Below are 17,906 nucleotides of genomic sequence, written 5' to 3' on the forward strand. Positions count from 1 at the left end.
AAAGTAAAAAGCAATAGATGTGATACATCTCATGTTAAAATTGGTCTAGCTTTTCTTACTTAACTAACTGTAACTCACAAAAAGAAGAATTTGCCTCTGCAGCTATTAGCACAGCTGGATAGAAGAAGAAGAAGAAGAGGCTGCTGTGGAAAAAGCTTTTAGCTAAACCCAGAAAGTTTGGAAGAAAAGTGAATGGTAAAAGTTAATGCAGTATTATCTTACTTTTATTACTGTGCTATTAAGAAGTCCTATCCAGGTACTACCGAAGCAACAATCAGAATCACGGAAAAAGGGTGAATTCATGCCAGCAGAATCAATGGACTATCACATTTAAACCGGGTGATACCAAACTGACTTTCCAATGGGGACTGAGTGGTAATAGTTTGGGAAAAGCCAAATGATCCAAGAAATGTACAAAGAATAACACTGAATTCAGAAGTAAGACAATGCTTATACCCCTGGTTTCAAGCACTGCCTGAATAAAACATCTCCTTAGGGGAGGAATATTCCAGATAGAAGGATCAAGACTGTTTTTGTGTTCTGACCTTAGCCTGAGAATTGTACAGGGGAGAAGGGGAATTACCATTTCCATCAGTAAACTTTATTTGATTCATTCCAATACTGGACATGCTAGCTGGGTTATAAGTAAATGCTTGAATTGTGAGAATAATTAGTATTGTAGTTCACAAAATTTATGCTTTTATTGCAACAAGTGTTAAAGTAATAACTTAGCTTTGTGGATGGGAATTATTACTGCCTGTTGAGTGAGAGATACCTGAAGAACCGTAAGAGACCACAGTTAAAGGGTGTCCAAACCAATTTGCCTGGAAATTATTTAAGAGAATGTGACAAGGAAATGGAGGGCAAGACCAGATTGGCCTCTGTATTTCTCCACTGAGAAGATCAAATACACCTGCTGTGGATTGCAACCTCACAGGCCTGGGAGGTGGGAGTATAAGCCATACTGGACCTCTGTTATTCCTGTTTCTGGCACTCATTTGTTCTCTTTTCCCTTTTGGGATACCAGCAAGATCGTGTCACAAATGCTGCAGAAAGCATCACGTGGAAAGAAACCAAAGTTCCTCTTTTATTACACACACCTACATCAACAGCCACTGTTATAACCCATCCAAATTAAGAACCTGTAGGCAAAACGGAATAAATTATTGGATTACAAGAAACTTAGGAAAAAGTGGTAATAGATTTGGAATTGAATGTCCAAAAGGAGAGAGATGGATTTGTTTTACATTTAATCTTGAAGATACGGTTCGAGATTTGGTAAAAAAACAAATAATAAAGGAAAAGGTAAAACCAGCACAGCAACTTAACTCTGTATTGACCCCAAATTATCTATTGAGTCGTATTACAAGACTCCAAGCAGTTATGGAAATGATAGCAAATGGAGCTGCCCAGGCATTGGGGTTAATATCAAGTCAGCTAAGCCAAACAAAAACTGTAGGGTATCAGAATAGGTTGGCTTTACACTATTTATTGGCCAAAGAAGGGGGTGTTTGTAGAAAGTTTAATCTATCAAATTGTTGAAAATTGATGACCACAGAAAAGTCATTCTAGAAAAAGCAAAAGAAATCAAAGAAGAAAAAAATATATATGCATATAATAACCCAGGTAGCAGTCCAAAAATTAGAAAACAATGTTAAAACCTAGCTGGTAGGGTAATGTATTAGAAGAAATTAAGATCTTTCATTTTATGTGTTACAACTGGTTTTATATTTCTTCCTTGTGTAATCCCCTGTTTTATTTTGCCCGCATAGTCCAGAAGGTGCAAGTAGATAAGAAATATTGCTCAAGCCAAAGGATTTACAAAGAATAAGAATGGGGATTGTGAAAAATGCAGGTATTTTATGATTGGCTTTTTTGAAATATTAAAATGAATATTATATGTGTTGTGTTAGAAAGTAATGCTGTATTAATTCTCTTAAGTAGTGTGTTAAATATAGGTTACAAAAACTGTTAAAATAGAAATGATGCTATGTAAGATACTTTTTTTAAAGAAAGGACTTGCAGTGAGATAGCGGCCACAGGACACCTGGATCTTTCAGAGAAAAAGAATTTATTGCCCTCTTATCAGAAGAAACGAACTTCTTCCTGCCTCCAAGGCGCTGTTAGGATTAGAAGGAAGAAGCGGATGATGACCAGACAGAATCCTGTGTTTGAATGGAATTTATGCATCATGTATGAAGTGTATGACTATGCAACAGGCTATTGCTTTTAAGGGTTAATCCTTTGTTAACGGGGGTCCTTTTTCGGGCTCGTGCTGCCCAGAAAAAGGTACCCCGATGTCCGTAACTCTTTGTTTTTGTTGTCTCATATTGTCCTAATTCAAATTGTCCAAATTATTATATCTCTAATTGTATGACTATTTTTATAACCATTTTATTACTGTTAAACTTTCAAAAATTTTAAAAGCAAGTGATTGGCGTTTTTCAAACCAGTCTGTTAGGTGAAAATTATCAAAAGATTTTTGTGAGTTTTCTAATTTTGGCATTAATGCTGGCGAATTTTCAGGGTTTACTGTCTCATTTTGGGTCGAGAAATCTGTCCCAAACACTGAGGGGACTCTGGAGCTATATGGGAACAGTTCTTTTTCGAAATTCTTTTGCGTTGGGATCAAAGGGTTGGCATTTGCAGGGGCAAAATAATTCTCTGTCGGTCCTGTATTTATTAAAGCAGCTGTCATATTCCAACCTCCTCCTCCTCGTCGCACAGTTTGTGTGCACGGATGTGGCTGTGCAGACGAATTGTGACACAAAGTAGTCCCACTGGGTGCTGGGAGTGTGGAAGGCGAAAACGTGGAGGCACACCAGGTATCGGTTGCTCAGGGTTACGCGCTGCAGGGGGATCTCTCGGTGCCCGGCAGAAGGAGAGACGCGGAAGGATACGTGCAAGGCGCTACAGTTTTCGCCTGCTGTGGTGCCGTGTATAGACGCAGTGGCGGCAGAAGTGGCGTGACAGGGCACAGGGATGCCGGCTGTGGCCGGACAGCGGCACGCAGCGGCTCGGAACCGGGACCGCGCTGCACCAGAGCTGCGGCGAAAGCAGTGGGGGGTGGCGGCGGGGCCGTGGAGATAGAACTGCGCATGCGTGCGGCTGATCCCGGAAGCAGCGCTGTGGTTCGATGAGTCGGCGCGGAGTGATATCACTGGTGCTGGGGTTGTAGCAACTGCGCATGCGTGGGTTCCGTCACTGCCGCGGCGCGGGCAGTCATCATGGCGGCGGGCGGGCTGGGGCGTGCGGGAGGTGGCAGAGCTGCGGGAACGGGAACGGGGCTGCGGCTGCAGCCGTGGAAGGAAACGTTGGGACGTCCGTGGTTGCAGGAGGCAGCGGAGCCACGCCATCCAGCAGCTCTGAAGCGGGAGGGTGCGGTGGGGAAGGCGCGGCTCGGCCCGCCATGCAGCGGCGGCGGCAGGAGAGGGGAAGCGACCACGGGCAGCGCTGACAGGAGGCTGGGCTGGAGCGCCGCGGCGCCGGCACGGGGCGCCTTGGGTGGCTGGGGCGCCCCGGTAAGACAGTCATTAAAACACCCTAAAAATTATTTTAAAAGCCCTGAAAAAGCCCTAAAGGTATCCTAAACATTTCCAGAGAATTCCTAAAAAACTCCTACAAAAAAACCCCTAAAATATCCCTAAAAATCCCTGAAAAAATCACCTGAAAGACCCTAAAAAACTGTTTAACCCCTACCTGTAACACTGTGGCCTCCAAACATCATCTGTACCTATTAATCGGGGTGACTGCAAGACCCTCAAACACCACCACAATCACCAGCTTGAGTTGGTCTGGACAGCACCAAATAAAATAAAATAAAAAGCTTTATAAATAGAAAAATTAAAAATAAAAATTAAATAAAAAATAAAAAAAAAATAAAATAAATGCTTTAAAAATGGGAAAATAAAAAATATATAAATAAAAAAGAAAATTTTAAAAATAAAAAGCTTTAAATAGAATAATAAAAACTAAAAATTAAAAAAAATTTAAAAATAAAATAAATGCTTTAAAAATAGAAAAAACTAAAAATTAGATAAAAATGAAATTAATAAAATAAAAGAAATGCTTTAAAAATAGAAAAATCAAAACAAAAAATAAATAAAAAAATTAAAAAATAAAAGAAATGCTTTAAAAATAGAAAAATCAAAACTAAAAATATATAAAAAATAAAATTAAAAAATAAAATAAATGCTTTAAAAATAGAAAAAACTAAAAATTAGATAAAAATGAAATTAATAAAATAAAAGAAATGCTTTAAAAATAGAAAAATCAAAACAAAAAATAAATAAAAAAATTAAAAAATAAAAGAAATGCTTTAAAAATAGAAAAATCAAAACTAAAAATAAATAAAAAATAAAATTAAAAAATAAAATAAATGCTTTAAAAATAGAAAAAACTAAAAATTAGATAAAAATGAAATTAATAAAATAAAAGAAATGCTTTAAAAATAGAAAAATCAAAACAAAAAATAAATAAAAAAATTAAAAAATAAAAGAAATGCTTTAAAAATAGAAAAATCAAAACTAAAAATAAATAAAAAATAAAATTAAAAAATAAAATAAATGCTTTAAAAATAGAAAAAACTAAAAATTAGATTAAAATGAAATTAATAAAATAAAAGAAATGCTTTAAAAATAGAAAAATCAAAACAAAAAATAAATAAAAAAATTAAAAAATAAAAGAAATGCTTTAAAAATAGAAAAATCAAAACTAAAAATAAATAAAAAATAAAATTAAAAAATAAAATAAATGCTTTAAAAATAGAAAAAACTAAAAATTAGATAAAAATGAAATTAATAAAATAAAAGAAATGCTTTAAAAATAGAAAAATCAAAACAAAAAATAAATAAAAAAATTAAAAAATAAAAGAAATGCTTTAAAAATAAAAAAATCAAAACTAAAAATAAATAAAAAATAAAATTAAAAAATAAAATAAATGCTTTAAAAATAAAAAAATTAATCAAAAAATAAAAAAAAGCTTTAAAAACAGAAAGATCAAAAATAAAAATTAAATAAAAAATAAAAAATAAAACATGCTTTAAAAATAAAAAAAATTAAAACTAAAAATTAAATAAAAATAAAATTTAAAAAATAAAAAAATGCTTTAAAAATAGAAAAAGCAAAAATAAAAATGAAATAAGAAATTAAAAAATAAAATAAATAGTTTAAAAATAAAAATTAAAAAAAATTTAAAAATTAAAATAAATCCTTTAAAAATAGAAAAATTAAAACTAAAAATTAGATAGAAATGAAATTAATAAAATAAAAGAAATGCTTTAAAAATAGAAAAATCAAAACTAAAAATTAAATAAAAATAAAATTAAAAAAATAAAAGAAATGCTTTAAAAATAGAAAAAGCAAAACTAAAAATAAATAAAAAATAAAATTTAAAAATAAAATAAATGATTTAAAAATAAAATTAAAAATAAAAAATAAAAAAAAGCTTTAAAAACAGAAAGATCAAAAATAAAAATTAAATAAAAAATAAAAAATAAAACAAGTGCTTTAAAAATAAAAAAATCAAAACTAAAAATTAAAATAAAATTTTAAAAATAAATGCTTTAAAAACAGAAAAAGCAAAAATAGAAATGAAATAAAAAATAAAATTAAAAAAATAAAATAAATAGTTTAAAAATAAAAAATAAAAATTAAAAATGAAAGAGGAATAAAATAAAAAACAAAATAAATTATTTAAAAATAAAAAAATTAAAAATAAAAAATAAATAAAAAATACAATTAAAAAGTAAAAAAAAAGTTTTAAAAATAGATAAATCAAAAATAAAAATTAAATAAAAAATAAAAAATAAGATAAATGCTTTAAAAATTAAAAAATCAAAACTAAAAATTAAATAAAAAAAAATTTTAAAAATAAATGATTTTAAAATAGAAAAATTAAAAATAAACATTAAATAAAAATTAAATAAAAATTAAATTAAAAAATAAAATTAATTAAAAATTAATAAAGAACAAAACAAAATCCGTAAAGTGCTGTAAAGTACCAAAAAAGTTCCATAAAGGTAGTGTCGTAAAGCGCGACTGTCGTAAAATACACCTTTTACGACAGTCGCGCTTTACGGCACCTTTTACGACAGTTTTACGACAGTCGCGCTTTGCGGCACCTTTTGCGACAGTCGCACTTTACGGCACCTTTTACGACACTTTTGCGACAGTCGCGCTTTACGGCACCTTTTACGACAGTCGCACTTTACGGCACCTTTTACGACACTTTTACGACAGTCGCGCTTTGCGGCACCTTTTACGACAGTCGCGCTTTACGGCACCTTTTGCGACAGTCGCACTTTACGGCACCTTTTACGACACTTTTGCGACAGTCGCGCTTTACTGCACCTTTTACGACAGTCGCGCTTTACTGCACCTTTTACGACAGTCGCACTTTACGGCACCTTTTACGACACTTTTACGACAGTCGCATTTACGGCACTACCAATTATGCAACTTTTACGGTACTTTACAGCTCTTTACGGTTTTTATTTTGTTTTTCATTTAATTTTTAAAATTTTTTTAATTTTTTTAATTAAAAATAATTTTTTTTATTTTTAAAGCTTTTTATTTTTTTTGTTAATTTTGGGTTTTATTTCATTTTTATTTTAATTTTTTCCTATTTTTGAAGCTTTTTATTATGTTTTTTTTTATTTTTATTTAATTTTTTTATTTTTAAAGCTTTTTAATTTTTTTTATTTTAATTTTTAATTTTTCGATTTTTGAAGCTTTTAATTTTTTATTTTATTTTTATTTAATTTTTTATTTTTAATTTTTCTATTTTTTAGGCTTTTTTTTTAATTTTATTTTTTATTTAATTTTTATTTTTAATTTTTCTATTTTTGAGGCTTTTTATTTTTTAATTTTATTTTTAATTTAAATTTTTTTCTATCTTTGTAGCTTTTTATTTTTAATTTTATTTTTTATTTAATTTTCATTTTTAAGTTTTCTATTTTTGCGGGGTTTTTTTTTTTATTTTTTTAATTTAATTTTTATTTTTAATTTTTCTATTTTTGAGGCTTTTTTTAATTTAATTTTTTATTTAATTTTTATTTTTGAGGCTTTTTTTAATTTTTATTTTTATTTTTTCTATTTCTGAGGCTTTTTATTTTTTATTTTTTATTTAATTTTTATGTTTAATTTTGCTATTTTTTAGGCTTTTTATTTTTTATTTTTTATTTTTATTTTTTTTTATTTTTAATTTTTCTATTTTTGAGGCTTTTTACTTTTTTTATTTTTAATGTAATTTTTATTTATAATTTTTTTTGAGGCTTTTTTTTTTATTTTTTTAATTTTATTTTTTATTTGATTTTTATTTTTAATTTTTCTATTTTAAAAGCTTTTTATTTTTTTATTATATTTCTTATTTAATTTTTTTCAATTTTCCTATATTTAAAGCTTTTTTTTGTTTTTTAATTTTATTTTTTAGTTAATTTTTATTGTTAATTTTTTATTTTTAAAGCTTTTTATTTTATTTTTTAATTTTCTTTTTTACTTGATTTAATTTTTAATTTTTCTATTTTTGAAGCTTTTTGTTTTTTAATTTTATTTTTTATTTGATTTTTATTTTTTATTTTTCTATTTCTGAGGCTTTTTATTTTTTAATTTTATTTTTTATTTGATTTTTATATTTAATTTTTTTTATTTTTAAAGCTTTTTTGGGTTTTTTTTTTGTTTTTATTTGATTTTTTTTATTAAAGCTTTTTATTTTGTTTTTTATTTAATTTTTATTTTTAATTTTTCTATTTTTGAAGCTTTTTGTTTTTTAATTTTATTTTTTATTTGATTTTTATTTTTTATTTTTCTATTTCTGAGGCTTTTTATTTTTTAATTTTATTTTTTATTTGATTTTTATATTTAATTTTTTTTATTTTTAAAGCTTTTTTGGGTTTTTTTTTGTTTTTATTTTTTTTATTAAAGCTTTTTATTTTGTTTTTTATTTAATTTTTATTTTAATTTTTCTATTTTTGAAACTTTTTTTAATTTGAATTTTTTAAATTTTTTTATTTTTAAAGCTTTGTATTTTAATTTTATTTTTTATTTTTAATTTTTCTATTTTTAAAGTTTTTTATTTTATTTTTTATTTGATTTTATTTTTAATTTTTCTATTTTTAAACTTTTTATTTTGTTTTTTTATTTTTATTTGATTTTTTTATTTTTAAAGCTTTTTATTTTGTTTTTTATTTTTATTTTTTATTTAAATTTTATTTTTAATTTTTCTATGTTTAAAGCTTTTAATTTTATTTTATTTGGTGCTGTCCAGACCAACTCAAGCTGGTGATTGTGTTGGTGTTTGAGGGTCTTGCATTACAGCACTACCGTTTATGGAACTTTTACGGCACTGTACAGCACTTTACAGTTTTTATAATGTTTTTCATTTATTTTAAATTAATTTTGTTATTTTAATTTTATTTAATTTTTATTTTTAATTTTTCTATTTTTAAAGCATTTTATTTGGTGCTGCCCAACCCTGCTGTAGTGCATTTTTATACTTTGTAATACTTTGAAGTAATTTTGTTTTGTATCCCCATATTTTTCCCAAATGGTTTATCCCAAACTGTACCCCCCTCCCTTTACCTGTGTTATCCCTCTCCCGGGATGAGATCATCCCCAAACCCCCACCCTGGCTCTCTGTCAATCACTCAGCCTCCCATCCCCTCCATCCAGAAGTTTCAGTCCAAGTCGTTGAGTGATGAGCCAGAGGCTGGGAGTCAGCCCCCCAAGCCTTGCCCCATACGCTGTCCTGTATGTCCATCCCCCAGCATCCATCCCTTAGGGTCACTTAATGACCCTTTATCTCCTTTCGGTTTCCACCTCCCTTTAAATGTAACCTTGGCACATCTCCCAGGGCTCTCAGCAGGAGCCCCCTGAGGTGCAGGAGCTCCTCTGGGACTCCTAATAAAACCTTGGATTAACCCCTGCTAAGAGTCGGCCCTTTATCATCTACCGCTGTCTCTGGTGTCTCTGCTGCTGCAAAGGCGCCAGACCAGGTGCCCTCAGTACCCTCGGGGCACAGAGAGTGTCTCCCCACCAGCCCAGGTGCCCTCAGTACCCTCGGGGCACAGAGAGCGTCTCCCCGCCAGCCCAGGTGCCCTCAGTACCCTCGGGGCACAGAGAGTGTGTGCCCCCAGCCCAGGTGCCCTCAGTACCCTCGGGGCACACACAGACAGTGTCTCCCCCCAGCCCAGGTGCCCTCAGTACCCTCGGGGCACACACAGAGTGTCTGCCCTCAGTACCCTCGGGGCACAGAGAGTGTCTCCCCGCTGTGGGCCGTGTTGGGGCTGCCCCCCGGTGTCTGCTGACTCGGGACCGGCCGAGGGTTACTGAGAGGCTCGCACAAACCCGCTCGGCCGCTGATTGTGGTGGTGTTTGAGGGTCCTCCAGGACAAGGGAGGAGATGAGAATCTTGACTCCCCCTTTCAGAAGGCTGAAATATTATTGTATGATCTCTATTATATTAAAAGAAGATGAGATATTAGAACTATACTAAAAGAGCAAGGAGACATCAGAAAGCTGGAAAGGAATGAATAATAAATACCTGGGACTGCTCACAGCCCCGACACTGCTGGACCATGATTGGTCATCAAGTAGAAACAATGCACAGGAGACCAACCCAAGATGCCCCTGTTGCTAAAACATCTCCAGCCCACACTCCACAGCCAGCAGATCGTTATTGGTTCCATTTCTGTTCTGAGGCTTCTCAGGAGAAAAAACCCAGGAAAAGGATTTTCATCAAACACGTCAGTGCCAGGTGATGGCACAGGCAGCATGGGCTGGCCGAGGTCACTGTGTCATCCCTGCCAGCCCAGGTGTCACAGCAAGGAGGAGAGAGTTCACCCTGTGCTCAGCCTGCAATACAGAGCAATACAACACAACACACATATTAACACAAGATTATAACCTTTTTCTGTTTTCATTACATGTGGATTTATTGTCACAGGACACCCAAAACAACAAAAGCACACAAAAAACAACAACACTCATCTACCATTAAGACCCCCTTCAAATGACACACAAACTCACCATCCCTCCCCTCACAACTGCTAAATTACACCCCAGCAATCATTGGTCCTTGGGAACGTGGTTCCCAGGAGCCTCCAAAAAATCCTCCTGCCCGACAAGAACCCCGGTCCCTGGACGGTCTGCGCCCAAACTTTGGCAATGAACGTCGCCTCGCTGACCGACCGGGACCGGGGAAAAAAAAACCCAGCCGGGGGGAAAAAAAAAAAGAAAAAAAAAACCAGCCGGGGGGGGGGGGGGGGTAAACCCGGCTGGGGATTTTTTACTCTAAATTTACAAATGAGTTGAAAAACCTGAAAAGCAAAAGTCACATGCACAAGGTTAAATCCAGTCAGCACGCGCTCACACACGCAGAGACGAGCAGACACAGACAGACACAGTCACGTGCTCTCACACACGCTCACACACGCAGACGCACACAGACACAGGCACGTGCTCTCACACACGCTCACACACACAGAGACGAGCAGACGCAGACAGACACAGACATGTGCTCTCACACACGCTCACACACACAGAGATGAGCAGACACAGACAGACACAGACACATGCTCTCACACACGCTCACGCACTCCTCCCATTTAAACATTCCCTGCGGCTCTTACTTGAGACGCTGAAGAACGCGGTTCCACGCTTCTTCTGGCTGCTGCTCCTCGACGTTGAATGGTAGATTCTGGGGAAATCGGCAGCCTCGGGGACCTGTGAGACGACAGGAAGCGGTCAACGAGTGGCTGACAGCTAGGACTTGTCCCCGCTCTGACCGATAAATTTTCTACCCAAAACCCCATAAAAGACAGATGAACAGTAAAGTTTTTATAACTCTTCTACCTAACTGTGACTACATGCCAGGGCAGGGCAGCTGCGACCGTAAGCGGTACAACATAAGTACACACAATAAAAGCAGATGCATACAGTGCAAGTGTACACGCAGTGTAAGTACATACAGTATAAGCCAGCATAGGTACAAACAATATAAGTACATACAGTATAAGTACATACAGTATAAACCAGTATAGGTACAAACAATCTAAGTACATACAGTATAAGCCAGCATAGGCACAAACAATGTAAGCACATACAGTATAAGCCAGGACATGAGATAGCTCTCTGGAAGAGTAATTCTTGAGCCCTACACCCCTTGGGAAGACGGAACCTATAGAACTCCTGCAGTCACGTGAGGAGGGTGTAAGACGCTCCCTCAGGAAGTCCAAGAGAATGGCGTGGAAAAAAAGGCACTACCAAAGCCGGTAGTGAGAAGGAAGACGGATGAGAGCATCTTGTCCCTTTAAGACATTCCTGTCTCAAAGAGTAAAAATGTAAAGATGCTGGAAGAAGGGATATCTGGAAAGGAACGTGAGTACAATATGGCCTACGTGGCACGGAATACTGCCGATAAAGCGTCGAGACGTGAAAAAGGCCTGTGACACGGAAGACAACAGACACGGACGACATAACACAGACACGGACGACATAACACAGAGACAGGTGACAACTGCCTGGCACTGTCCCCTTAGGGACCTGAGATTCCTAGTGCAAGATGAGCCAGAGGCAGATGATGCCAAAGGAAAGGAAGCCCTATGACGATAGCACGTGATGATGAAATGTAACTCGTCAAAAGAAGTTAGTGCCACAGCAGTGAAGAGGATGCTCGAGAGGCTCGGCGAGCCTAGAGAAGGAAGGCGACTGCCGGGTGACCGTGGCCGTGGCTCCGGACGCGAAGGCGAGCTCCTCGGGGGAAAGATCCGTGACGACGTCGAGTCGAGGGAGGCGGATGACGCAAAGCACACGGAAATGTGGAGATGGGTAGGAACTGCCCTGCCCGGCAAAGGCTCTGGCGAGGCTGAGGGGAAACCCTCTCCCTTTACTTCCAGAGAGCCCAGGCCCCTACAGACCTCTCCGCTAAGCTGACATCAAATTGCCTCCTGTGAGAGTAAAGGTTTTTCCCCTTCTCCCGACCGCTGGCCCCGACACTTAGCTTTTGGAAGAGGAGCGGACAAAATCCATCCTCAGTCAGATGTGGACGTGGAGATGCTCTCCGTGGGGGCTTCGGTGCTGCCGTTTCCAAGCTTGGGCTACGAGCCTCCTCAGAGTACCTGAGACAAAACAGAAAACCTGACTATTGCCCTCAACAACAGTAATACGCAGGACTCCTCCGCACCCCTGCCCCGGCTCACCTCAAATCTTGATTTCGCTCCGGAGGCTGCCCGGATGATACCTGCAAAGAGAAAAGGTACACGCTTAGCGTGCTGCTGTGTAACGCTCACCTATGAGTCAGCCTGCCTAAACCCCGACTCACCTGCCCTCCTCTGTTCCAGGGCGTGCCTAGGGCAGCGACAGCACCTGCAATGAAACAAAGCAGAAAAGCATGCGGATATTCTGTGAAAATGCAACCTCCCAAATCTGACAAGGAGGCCACACCGATACCTTAAGCTCTCACCCATCTGGCATGGGCGTGCCCGGCCAGGATGGATGGCAAGTGGACCACCTAAAATAAAAAAACAAGAGGAGATGCTTAGAGCTGCACCAAAACTGAGAACTCAGCAATAACAACTGCTTCTGTACGCTAATCAATGCTCACCTCGCCCACTCGGCCTTGACTGCTGCTCTCGGCCTTGACTTCCTAAAAAGAGAGACAAAGAACAATGCTGTAACAGCCACCATTTATGCTTCCTCTGCAGAGACAAACGGTGACTGACCTGCTTGTGGGAACCCCCTCACCTGGGATGGGGGGCTCTGCCCTGGATTTTATCCTTCGCGTCTGAAAGAAAGTTAGGACAAAAGTCAAAGGGCTGCAGTATAACTTAAGAGCTCCAGATATCCTGTGTCCATCTACAAATCCCACCTAGAGTCCAACCACACCCCACATTACAAACTTCAAGTCCCCAGGACTTCTCCTATTGCACCAGGCTACGCGGCAGGGCAGAGCAGCTCCGGCACAAATGTGTGTGCACACACCCGTGACACAGGACAGGACGTGACAGACAACGGGGACACAACACGGACAGAAATCTCCTGGCAAGGAAAATGGCTGCGAGGACTGAGAGAATGCAAAAGGAGATGACCGAGGGGAGACCGATGGTGAGCTGATGAGGCTCAGAGAAACCTGGAGGAACAAGATGCTAACCGAATGATTTATTCCAAGAACTGCAAAGATGGATGCCCGAGAATCCTACGGCCAGAAGCCTCTGCCTGCCCTCACGTTCTTTCCAGTCCTAGTCCGCCATAATGGATCCTGGCGGGGCACAGCTGTCCATACAGCTCAGAACAAGACCTGAAAAGACACCCGACCGGATGCTGCTAAAGAGACAAGAGAGCCTGATGCCTGTCTGAGCTCCTGAGTCCAAAGTTCTATGGCCTGGGTGCCAGGCCGAGGAATGCAGAGATCGCAGATGCTAACAGTGATGCCAGGGTTTCTGACAGGCCCCACGAAGGCCTAAGGTAAAAGACATGACATATCCAAACACACATAATACACAAAAGACAAGTGACACGATACACACCGGGACTGCTCTGCCCTGCGCGCCTCAGCACTGAGATCCAAAGTCAGGCTTGGCTTGTATGGGGCCTAAGGGGCCGCTCCATGGACAGCCCCATCTCCAAAGGGGACTCAAAAACCCCTCCCGGTGGGTCCCTACCCTGCGCCCCGCTTTCATCCCCTCTCTGGGTTGTACCCCTCTACTTATCTCTCGGACAGCTGGGGATGCCGGTCCGTGTCAGGTGCAAAAGAAGGCAGCCTCGACATCTGGGGAGTTCCTGCTGGCACTCTTGTTCCACAACTTCCTGTTGTTTCTTAGTGAGCTACATGGAAGAAATGCAAATATTAATGCACGATCTCTGCAGCACACTGACCAAACCCAACAATTCTGCCACTCACCGTTCTCCTAAAAATGCCCGGCTCCTGGGGCCACACCCTTCGGCCGCGCTCCAAGGCTGATGCCGTCGTCACGGGGGGTGCCTGGGTAAGAGGAGATGAGGTGATTTGGCACGGCTGAAACCTGAGGGGACCCTCGCTCCTCCTCCCTACTTCCCCGACTCACCGCAGCTCCTGGGCAGCTGCCCTAGGCCACCCAGATAGCACCTTTAAATAGAAAAGTTCAGGGCTTCCTCACCAGGTCCTGCAAGGCATCCACAGGGCTCACACGTGCAGGGAACCCGGTGCATCGGCCGGCTGGTGACGGGGGCTTGGCAGGCTCCGAGTGGATGGCCTAAGGCACAAAAAAGGGAATGGAGACTTAGACGTTCCCCAGGAATTGAGACCTTAACAACAAGAAATGCTACTGATCACCTTGCTCTCCTGAACTTGACTGCTGGGGTCCACATTTACTTCCTAAAAATAAGACAAAAAAAAAAAAAGCTGTAACAGGGTCCCACTTGACACGCTCCCTGCAGAGACAAATGGTGACTGACCTGCTTGTGGGAACCCCCTCACCCAGGATGGGGGGCTCTGCCATGGATGCAATGCATCTGCACCTGAAAGAAAGTTAGAACATCTGTCAAACACCTGCAGGATAACTCAAAAGCTGCAAACACCTTAGGACAATATAGGAAGAGGATCTAGAGTCCAACTGCACCCCACATTACAAATTTCAACTCCCCAGGGCTTCTCCTATTGCACCAGGCTATGCGGCAGGGCAGAGCAGCTCCGGCACAAATGTGTGTGCAGACACCCGTGACACAGGACAGGATGTGACAGACAATGGGGACACGACATGGACAGAAATCTCCTGGCAAGGAAAATGGCTGCGAGGAGCACAAGGACAGCAAATGAGATGACTGAGGTAAGATGGATGGTGAGCTGATGAGGCTCAGAGAAACCTGGAGGAAGAAGATGCTAACCGAATGATTTATTCCAAGAACTGCAAAGATGGATGCCCGAGAATCCTACGGCCAGAAGCCTCTACCTGCCCTCTCATTCTTTCCAGTCCTAGTCCGCCATAATGGATCCTGGCGGGGCAGAGCTGCCCGTACAGCTCAGAACAAGACCTGAAAAGACACCTGACCGGATGCTGCTAAAGAGACAAGAGAGTCTGATGCCTGTCTGAGCTCCTGAGCCCAAAGTTCTATGGCCTGGGTGCCAGGCCGAGGAATGCAGAGATCGCAGATGCTAACAACGATGCCAGGGTTTCTGACAGGCCCCACAAAGGGCTAAGGTAAAGGACATGACACATCCAAACACACATAACACACAAAAGACAAGTGACATGATACACACCGGGACTGCTCTGCCCTGCGCGCCTCAGCGCTGGGACCCAAAGTCAGGCTTTGCTTTTATGGGGCCCAAGGGGCCGCCTCATGGACACTCCCAATCTCCAAAGGGGACTCAAAAACCCCTCCCGGTGGGTCCCTACCCTGCACCCCGCTTTCATCCCCTCTCTGGGTTGTACCCCTCTACTTATCTCTCGCACAGCTGGGGATGCAGGTCCGTGTCAGGCGCAAAAGAAGGCAGCCTCAACATCTGGGAAGTTCTTGCTGGCACTGTTGTTCCACAACTACCTGTTGTTTCTGAGTCAGCTACACGAAAGAAATGCAAATATCAGTGCATGATCTCTGCAGCACACTGACCAAAACCCAACAATTCTGCTACTCATCATTCTCCTAAGAATGCCCGGCTCCTGGGGCCGCACCCTTCGGCTGTGCTCCGAGGCTGATGCCGTTGTCACGGGGTAAGCCTGGGGTAAGAGGAGATGAGGTGATTTGGCATGGCTGAAACCTGAGGGGAACCTCGCTCCTCTTCCCTACTTCCCCGACTCAACACAACTCCTCGGCAGCTGCTGAAGGCCACCTGGATGGCACCTTTAAATAGAAAAGTTCAGGGGTTCCTCACCCGGTCCTGTAATGCATCCACAGGGCTCACACGTGCAGGGAACCCGGTGCATCGGCCGGCTGGTGACGGGGGCTTGGCAGGCTCCGAGTGGATTGCCTAAAGCACAAAAAAAAGAATGGAAGCTTAGAGCAGCACCAGAAACTGAGACCGGAGCAATAACAGCTACTTCTCTCCACTGCTCACCTTGACTGCTGGTACCCAGACTTGCTTCCTAAAAAGAAAGACAAAGAACAGAGCTGTAACAGAGTCACCACATACACTTCTGCTGCAGAGACAAATGGTGCCTCACCTGCTCGGGGGAAACCACTCACCCCGGATGGGGCCCTCTGGCACGGATTTAATCCATCTGAATCTGAAAAAAAAGTTAGGACAAGAGTCAAACTGTTGCAGGATAACTTAAGAGCTCCAGATATCCTGTGTCCATCTACAAATCCCACCTAGAGTCCAACCACACCACACATTACAAATTTCAACTCCCCAGGGCCTCTCCTATTGCACCAGGCTATGCGGCAGGGCAGAGCAGCTCCGGCACAAATGTGTGTGCAGACACCCGTGACACAGGACAGGACGTGATAGACAACGGGGACACGACACTGACAGAAATCTCTGGGCAAGAAGCATGACTGCAAGGAGAACAAGGACAGCAAATGAGATGACTGAGGTAAGATGGATGGTGAGCTGATGAGGCTCAGAGAAACCTGGAGGCAGAAGATGCTAACCGAATGATTTATTCCAAGAACTGCAAAGATGGATGCCCGAGAATCCTATGGCCAGAAGCCTCCACCTGCCCTCTCATTCTTTCCAGTCCTAGTCCGCCATAATGGATCCTGGCAGGACAGAGCTGTCCACACAGCTCAGAACAAGACCTGAAAAGACACCTGACCGGATGCTGCTAAAGAGACAAGAGAGTCTGATGCCTGTCTGAGCTCCTGAGCCCAAAGTTCTATGGCCTGGGTGCCAGGCCGAGGAATGCAGAGATCGCAGATGCTAACAATGATGCCAGGGTTTCTGACAGGCCCCTCCAAGGCCTAAAGTAAGAGACATGACATATCCAAACACACATAACACACAAAAGACAAGTGACACGATACACACCGGGACTGCTCTGCCCTGCTCACCTCAGCACTGGGACCCAAAGTCAGGCTCTGCTTTTATGGGGCCTAAGGGGCCGCTCCATGGACACCCCCAATCTCCAAAGGGGACTCAAAAACCCCTCCCGGTAATTCCCAAACCAGCACCCTGCTTTCATCCCCTCTGTGGGTTGTACCCCTCTACTTATCTCTCGCACAGCTGGGGATGCCGGTCCGTGTCACGTGTGAAGGAAGGCCACCTCAACATCTGGCAAGTTCCTGCTGGCACTCTTGTTCAACAGCTCCCTGTTGTTTCTCAGTCAGCTACATGAAAGAAATGCAAATATCAGTGCATGATCTCTGCAGCACACTGGCCAAAACACAACAATTCTGCCACTCACCGTTCTCCTAAGAATGCCCGGCTCCTGGGGCCGCACCCTTCGGCCGCGCTCCGAGGCTGATGAAAAAACAGGAACGGATGCTTAGAGCTTCACTGGAACGTGAGACTGGAGCAATGACAACTGCTTCTGTACCCTACTCAATGCTCACCTTGCCTACCTCACCTTGACTGCTGATATCCAGCTTTACCTCCTAAAAAGAAAAAGAACAGTGCTGTAACAGAGTCACACTTTACACTCCCCCTGCAGAGACAAACGGTGCCTGACCTGCTCGGGGAACCTCCTCACCCGGGATGGGTGGATGGATTTTGCCCTGGATTTTATCCTTCTGCGTCTGAAAGAAAGTGAGGACAAAAGTCAAAGGGCTGCAGGATAACTTCACAGCTCCAAACATCTCGTGTCTATCTAGGAATATCATCTAGAGTCTGGCAACGCCCCACAAACTGCGAGTCCCTGGGACTTGTCCTCATGCAGCAGGCTATGCGGCAGGGCAGGGCAGCTCCGGCACAAATATGTGCGGACACCCGTGACACGGAACGTGACAAACAGGGGGACAACAAACGCAACACATTATGCTTGTGGTGAGGGCCT

At 40.6% G+C, this 17,906-nt stretch overlaps 1 long non-coding RNA gene across 2 annotated transcripts in view; it reads right to left on the reverse strand.

The window, feature by feature from the left end:
- Window positions 1–9,300: 9,300 nt before the first annotated feature.
- Window positions 9,301–17,906, reverse strand: part of LOC143696352 (uncharacterized) — a 46,524-nt gene continuing 37,918 nt past the window's right edge. The window contains exons 3-15 of one of the 2 annotated variants that reach the window (XR_013185752.1): window positions 17,319–17,374; window positions 17,115–17,241; window positions 16,137–16,199; window positions 16,031–16,058; window positions 14,133–14,228; window positions 13,898–13,978; window positions 12,720–13,821; window positions 12,602–12,643; window positions 12,448–12,508; window positions 12,320–12,363; window positions 12,198–12,238; window positions 10,629–12,116; window positions 9,301–9,852 (exon numbers count right to left, since the gene is read on the reverse strand). This is a non-coding gene — a long non-coding RNA (uncharacterized LOC143696352). Of the gene's footprint in view, window positions 9,853–10,628; window positions 12,117–12,197; window positions 12,239–12,319; window positions 12,364–12,447; window positions 12,509–12,601; window positions 12,644–12,719; window positions 13,822–13,897; window positions 13,979–14,132; window positions 14,229–14,308; window positions 14,351–14,430; window positions 15,110–16,030; window positions 16,059–16,136; window positions 16,200–17,114; window positions 17,242–17,318; window positions 17,375–17,906 lie in introns of those variants that run through there. The other variant, XR_013185751.1, reaches the window with a different exon arrangement.

The sequence above is a fragment of the Agelaius phoeniceus genome, chromosome 33 (assembly GCF_051311805.1).
Source record: "Agelaius phoeniceus isolate bAgePho1 chromosome 33, bAgePho1.hap1, whole genome shotgun sequence".
In the NCBI taxonomy this organism is placed as follows: Eukaryota; Metazoa; Chordata; class Aves; order Passeriformes; family Icteridae; genus Agelaius; species Agelaius phoeniceus.